Source organism: Adiantum capillus-veneris, chromosome 23 (assembly GCF_014529385.1).
Source record: "Adiantum capillus-veneris isolate H3 chromosome 23, ASM1452938v2, whole genome shotgun sequence".
NCBI classification, from domain to species: domain Eukaryota; kingdom Viridiplantae; phylum Streptophyta; class Polypodiopsida; order Polypodiales; family Pteridaceae; genus Adiantum; species Adiantum capillus-veneris.
The window spans coordinates 74,464,749-74,472,797 of record NC_140953.1 but is presented as its reverse complement, the minus strand read 5'-3'; positions in this window follow the sequence as shown (position 1 = coordinate 74,472,797).

Sequence of the window (8,049 nt, the reverse complement as noted above, 5' to 3'; positions counted from 1 at the left end):
TTGAAGCAACAGAAAGCATCTTACTTGTCATTAATAGCATATGCTTAGAATGCTTAAAAATTTGATATGTACGGTTTTCAGGTTGTGGGCAAACATTTGATATCGTCAAATGTCTAAGAAAACTCTGAAAGCATGCCTCGAGGATTGAGGGTCATGGGTCTCCTTTTCACCTATTTGATTTCAGTGATGCAATGTATAGGCTAGGTCAAAAGCTTTCAAAAGCAACCACTTCTACCAAAGGAGAAGAAGCATTCAATGATTATCAAAGCCTTTATTTTTGCTCTCCTTAGGGGACCCCCACACTAGAGGGGGTCAGCAGTTTTCAAGTTACCCCCTCAACTTCACACAAAAATCGATTTCCTCCGTAACCAATTCTACCTGACACTCACACCTAGATAAAGTTGAAGGGAAGTAGAGGTTAAAAAGGTGAAGTGATGGATGTTCACTTTTAAAATAAACATTTTCACTTTACAAAAGTTTTTCATTCCTTTAAATAAAACAATATACAACCCTTGTTTAATATTTCAAGGCAAGACCAGGTGACGTTGGAGAATCTCAAAGCACATTATCTATTAACATAATATGGCAAAAGGAGTGACCCTTTACAAGTGTCACGTTCTGTGAGATGAAGATTATAAGCCAAAAGTGGGAAAGCGAGAGAGAGAGAGAGAGAGAGAGAGAGAGAGAGAGAGCTCAGAGGGGGGGCGAAAGGAGAGAGAAAGAGGGCGGCTGCCGCGATGGTACTCGTTTCACATAACGTGCAAGGCTAGGGCTAACTACACCTCTTTGGGGCAGGACTTGGGAAAAGATAGCTTCGCTTTATCCAAAGCCCGTTCAAAATGAAAAATGGTCGGCTCAAATTTGGGTGAGAAGGTTCTTAAGCCGGTTCAAATAATGGAATTTTAAGTTATAATATGAGATTTTTAGTGTGATTATTCCTCTCAAATTTGGAGTTAGCTTGCTCATATGAATGTGAAAAGGTTCCAAACCCGGCTCCACAAAAAATGTTCCAAACCCGGAAAAGAAAAACTTGTCAATGTTTTTAAAGTCATATCTTTTTTCCTTTTTTTCTTTTTAATTAGCAAACTGACAATTGTCAATGAATTATATTGACCATTTCAAAAAATTACAAGGTCTTGCCATGCTCGGGTCGAGCCATGACATCATCCAGGGACCATACCTACATATCCTCAATGCTAAAAGCAATCCTCAATACAGATGAAAAATGTAGAAAGGACTCAAAAATTAGAAGAGTCAAAGGCCTTATTCATACTACCCCGCCAAATTCTCATGAGATTGTACCTAAAGTTGAAGATTTTTTTTTAAAAGAACTTTAGGAAGTCATTCAAGATGCAAATAATAGCATTATGATCATTGTGTTTGATCCAATCGTTTCAATCACGGGTTCAAATCACTGGTGGGCCTCGTTTTTTGTGTTGGTCAGGTTTAGTGCCCCCCATTTTCCGACGATGTGCCTCGTTTTTCACGCTGGCCAAGTTTAGTGCGCCTCAAAATCTCGCCCCCCAACCCCGACCGTCGATCCCATAACTCTCCCCCGCATTAAATATAGGTGCTACTTAGTGCCAAGGTGTCACATGCACTCTAGCTCTCATGGATATGTACAGAGTAATCATTACAGCCATCATGTGAATTTTTGGAGGAGAGTGCTTAGAGAAGATGTATGTTTAGAATTTGATACCTAAAATGATGAAAGACATTCTTGAGGGGTGCACTACTAAGACATCCTAGGTGTCATGTGTATTCAAGTACTGTTAAAATTCCTCAATCAAAATCCCTCTTTCCCTATGAAGTAGGTATTTTCCCAAAAATTGAACTATAACCCCCTCCAGTATTGTAATTTTGTTGAATTTTTTCTAGAACAAGAATTATAATACCCATCCTTTATTTTGAACATGGCATACTAAATCTTTTTATGTGAGAAAGAGATTGAGCATGAGCAAAATTGCTAGAGCCATCATTAACACTAGATTGGTACCACAAAGGACAATTTAGCGTCCTTTTTACTTAATTTTCAAAAAAATCCCATGTGCTTAAAAGAAAAAACTCATTCAATTCCTTTTAAGAAGCATTTGTATAAAAGTAATAGAGTTCTTTAAAATTATCAACTTACATATTTGAGCCTACAAGGATAACCAAATTGACCCATAATTATAGTTGCACAAATGTGCATTCAAATTTTGCAAAAAATAGGCACCATATGCGTTAAAAAAATCCAAAGTCCCAGGAGAAAACTTTAGATTGCTCCTTTAGACCAATGCTATGTAATTATGTAGGCTTTTAACCAAAGAAAAAAGTCTACATTAGTATTTAATTATGCCTAGCTATGTGGGTCAAGCAGGCATGTTTTATAAATTGGATCATACACAAAGTAGAATACGTTATATCCGTGCATTAAAGTCTTGACTATATTATATATACATGTATGATTCAAAATTCAAAGAGAGATTATAATTGAAGAGCGTTAACGAAACTAAATGAGTTACTTTTCTCTTTGTTGTAACACTCCGCATGCTAGAAATTCTTAATATTTTATGTAAAAGATAGTAACAAGAAAACTCCATGTAATACTTGAAATTTTTGACAAAACTAGTAAAGTATAGCTAATTCCTTGATAACAAGGAATTTGGGGCATTTGAATACTCATTTAATTAGTTTTTTAAATGAAAAGAGTAAATCAACTATAAAGCATATCTCATAAAATTTCAAAATGCAAAATTACTTAGAGGATTTATGCTTTCTAAAGTTCTCAAAAAATATGTAGTACCTTGGTTTTAACCCCTAGATTCAGCTTAAAACATGAATTTGTAAATAGATAGCATGAATTGTTCGAAAAGAGCTTTGAAAGACTGAAAATTACCTTGTAAACAGTATTTTGCAAAAATCAAATTCTCATTTACTGCTTATAGTGAGTGATAAATATAGGTTTTTAAATATGATATTTTCCATTCAAGATGGTATTTGATCTCAATATGGGTTTATAAGTTTGAAAGATATGATTTCTTTAGGAAGTTCTAGAGTTTTTATGTTTTTTTACCCAAAACAACTCAAAATTTGCATGAATTTCCATTGTAAAGCTTATCATGTCTCTTTTTCTATAGTACATGTTTTGACGTGGAAAAAACTGTTGTACGTTTTTCACCTCATAACCTATGCACACAGAGCAATTTTTAGGTTATGGAAATAATTGTCAAAAGTTGATGAAAAAGTAGGACACTTTAGTGTCCTAGGACATTTGAGTGTCCAATTACAGAACTAGTGTTAAAGGTGGTGAATGTTGTGAGGGTGAAAATGGAAATATCAGATTACTTGTAGAGTATATTGGGGAGACAAAAGAGATTGGGCGTGGAAAAACCCCTCAAGAAAACACAAGGCTAGTGCCAATCAATATAGTGGGTGAAATTTTATTTTATTTTGCAAAACTCACAATTGTGAGTGGATAGTATTAAGAACATCAGAAATATACACCAACCTCGAGCTCAGACCGAGCCTTGAGGGTCAAAGGATTACAAGTTTTCTGCTTGACAGAGAAACCACAACTACTCCTAGGCTTTACTTCTTACTAGATGTCATCATGATATATATTGTTCTAGACCAGTCCTCTGAGGCTTGTTTGCCTCCGATCCTGTAATTGTCACTCTGCTCTCTTGTATAATTTCACAAAAGCTTGCCACAACCAGATCCCCCTCAAACACATGGCGGTTCCTTGCTTTCCAAATATGGTGAAAGAAGTAGTACCTGATTATTTGAGTGCATACAAGAAGAGCATGACTTCCCAGCCTGTTACTACCAAAGAACAGATTACTCTTGAAGAACTTAATTTTCCATGTCCTTTGAATCCACTTGCATATTTTCCCAGCCATGCCACTGATTGCCTGGCATCCCATGAAAAGGTGGGCTAGGTCTTCACTAGCTATTCTACCCCCCGAGCAGCGATCGGACCCGATTCCTCTTTCTTGTATCTTTATGCCCATTAGCAGAGCACCCCACATCAATTTCCACAGAAATATCTTCTTATACTGAGGCCACTTTGGCTTCCAGATGTTCTTAATGACTCCCTCCCATCGTTTTTCCATCCAATCTCCATTTTATAATTTGTTGAGGGGGCTACCCCAGTTAGCCTCGTGCATTAATGCATGGTAAATGCCTTTAGAATATGGTTTCCAAAATAGACTACTCCCAGCCCATCTCCAAGCGTCCTATTCAAAGTTGGATTCACAAATTGGAATCACCACCTTATCAAGCTCTTTCATCACCCTGCAGACTAGTAAGATCTCAAAGCCATTAAGTTGAAATTGGATGGCTAAAGAGTCGGTAGTTTTCCAGAACTTCCTGTTGCCATCCCAAAATTGATCTAGTCGAATGAGCCCCTTATAATTCACATTCCTGGCCATTTCTATCCACTAGGGGCTTTGCGGCGGCCCCAATATTTTAGAGAGCCAAGGGGACCAGTGCAAAATGGAGTTCTTAAAGTATCTGGTTGCTTCCCCCCATGCCAAAACTTCAGCTACTTTTTTGCACTTCCTCATTAGCTCCCTTGAGAGTCCTAAAGATCTAAGATAAGACCACTTCAGGGCGAGGAGTTTGTCGTGCATCACAACCCCCTTCCACTTTCCCCCTTTCGATCCCAGTTTTACTGCATCAAGCATTTCCTTGGTCATGATAGCCCAAGCTTGGTCCTGTTTAGCCAATGAGACCATAAATTTGGCACAAAGGGCCTCAGCATGGGATACAGGGTTCAGAATGCCAAGCCCTCCTTGGTCGATCGGGCGAGCAACTACCTCCCATCTAGCCCACTGCCATGGCCGGGAGGTTTTCGTGTTGTTCTTCCAAAGAAACCTTTTCACTGGTTTTAAGAATTCTTTCTAGTTACACTTAGCCAGCTTGAGCACAGGGCTGAGAAAAGCAATATACGGGATCATAAAAGCATTAATCACTCTAATGCGGCTTTGGAAGGGGAGGAGAACAAACTCCCATCTTCTCATCTTTGAGCTTATTTTTTCAAGGACCCATTGCAATATTTGCCTGTGGGTTACGTCCACCCCTACGAGGGCTCCTAGGTGTCTAAAGATGGTCATACCAAATTATCAATAGAGTATAATGGAAAGAATACCCCACCCTTAACATACATTAGGAAATTTCGGAGGTCATTTGGAGGGCCTTCTAAGAAAATGTATTTTTTTCACTCTCTCTCTAGAAAATATGGCAAATAATAGAGGTGGGTCTTTCATGGTAAAAGTTCAAAAAGTGTACTTTAAGTAGATTCTTTACTCTTCTGGACATTCGTTCGTAATGATTGAGGGATAATCTTCTTTTCAGTTGCATTGAATGAACCTCGTCAACATGGAGGGAATGAGGCTAACATGGAGGGACGAAGGCGCAGCCGCCTATTCACTTTCCATTAAACCTGCACATTTGGCTAATGGCGCACTCCTCAAATGGCACAAATGTCACGCAGAAACGAGCCAAATACCACCATCACATTGATTTGGACAATGAGTACCAACCATTGATTAAGCGTAGTAAAGCAAACACACATATACCTCCCGCATCCATAGACACGCTCAGAGCTCAGGGAGCTAAACACATAGATATCTGGACAAGAGGCTCTCTCTATCCTAAGAACCCAATGATTAATGTGTCTCCACCATTTGTCAATCCTACAAGCTTATTGACCTTTGCTGGTGATGGAGAAAAGGGCCTTCTGGGTTATTGTAAATCTCTTACAAGGGAAGCTGAAACTTATAAGGGCATTCTCCAAGCTCAACAATGTGAGATTGTTCGTCTTTCACATTTACATTCTACAGATCAGGTTACCATTTTGCAGCACAAAACAGAGGTACAGGAACTGAAAGGAAAGGTACGAAGTTGTCAAATGAAGGACACCATCTTGGGTGGTCGTATCCGAAAGAAGAAATTGCGCAATCTTGAAACATTGCAGGTTGCATCCGGAGGTCTCAAGAAAAGAATCGGAGAATTAAGGTGATGCTTCTTGGTTGGCTAAATTGTCTTAGTTAAGTAATTTTTTTGTTTTTCTTGTTATGCATTGTTTTCATGTGCCTAAATAGTGTTAGTGAAGTAGATTTTCTGTTATTTACTTATGCATTGTCTTCATGTAGAGATTCAATCTATCCTGACAAGGAAAACATTGACCCCAAAGCCAATATAGGAAAGAGATTGAAGCCACTTATAAGTAGAAGCCTGGCAGCAGATATAGTACATGACAAGAAGTTTAAGGTCCTACAACGAAATGTAGTGGACCGCTTTATTTCAGAGAACTCAGTGCCTGCAAAAGAGATACAAGGCACACTTGATTCACTTGGTGTAAGCAAAAGAGGATATTCGGCTATACAAAAATCTGTCTCATCCAGCTTTGTTAAGAAGGGTATAAAATCCAAACTTTTACCATCAACCTCAAGTGTTTGGAAAGAGAGGCCTCAGCTTAACGACGCACAGGGAGAATATCGTGGACAGCCCTTTCATATTAAAGCAACTTACAGTGGCCATGGAGCAAACATGGCATATGATGAGTTCAATAATATTTTTATCGACCTGCAGATGTTACTGAAGAGAATGGTGTAGTTTTACAACATCACATTTGAAGAGTCACGAGGGGTATTACATTTTGTGTTAAAACTGGATGAGTGTGAGCTTGTTAAAGAGAAAAAGCTAGAGCGTGTTACTATTACTTTAATGAATAGAGCCCTCTCAAAGTGTCCCAATGATGATCCTTTGTATTTTAGTGTTCAATCAGAATCTAACATATGGTGGCTTGGTGCGTTTGAGGTAAGCGAGATTCTTAGCTAAGCTCAAATGTTCACATCTACTTAAGTCTCATTTATTTTGTGTTGTAGGTAAAGAAAGAAGATCATGAGATTCTATATTGGGTGTTCCATCAAACTAATATTCCGAAGATGATTGATCCACAGACTAACCAGGGAGAGGTACTACGTCTAGATGGAAGGGGAGACTTTCAAGTTCAGTGGCATCTTGTAGGTGACCTCAAAACATTAAAGTGCATGTATAATTGTGGAATGGGTGCAATGGCAAAGTCGCCGTGTTTGTTCTGCATGGAGCCTGCAAAGGTCATGGACCCAAAGTGGTGTAGAAAAGCTCCAACACGTCACATTGAGGACCCTGCTTTTCGATCGGTTTTGAAAATACCACTTGTGAATGTCCACATCTGTACAATGCATGGCCTTTGTAGAATTGTGGAAAAATTGGTCTACTTATATATCGGGTTCGCTTGGAAAATCAAGAACTCAGCAGAGCGATAAGTGGCCCTGCAGTGCTTAGAACTGGTACTGTCAGATATGGGGCTTTATGGTGGCAATGTGAAAATCCAGCGGGATGAAAAGAGATCAACTGCTGAGAAGGATGTCCCATGCAAACCATCCATCGATGGGGTGAAGGCACAGAGGTTTTTATCTAAACCCCAAGGAATACGAGATCCGAAGCTAACAAAATATGGAAAAATATATAACACATCTTACGTTAGCAAGGTAGAGTATCAGAGCTAGAAAAAGCTACATATTGCAGTCAAAGATCAAGAACCAACTACTCGTAACGCGAAGGCTGAGGTTTGGCGATCAATAGACATCCTATTTTTTATGTGCGACAAAGATGACTGGTCATAAGGTGATATGAACAAGTTCAAGGAGAATCTCAACCTTCTCAAAAAATCATTCAAGACATCATGGACAGACACCCAGATTACTCACTACATGGTATTATTGTGTATTTGATTCTCTTTTATGTGTAACTATGTGAGTGTAAATTATTCTAAGTAATCTGTTTTCATATCCAGCACATCATTTTCAATCATTTACCATATTTTATACAAAAGTATGGGAACCCGACAATATGGAATACCCAAGGGATGGAAAAGTCTCATTACATGGAGAGAAATGCTTATTTCAGGCACACACGACATGGTGGCTCTCGAATCAAGGCTAACAGTTTAAGAGAACTATTTGAATGGTTCTATCGTAGAATCATTCATCGAATGCAGGCAAAAGAAGTCTTGGCCTC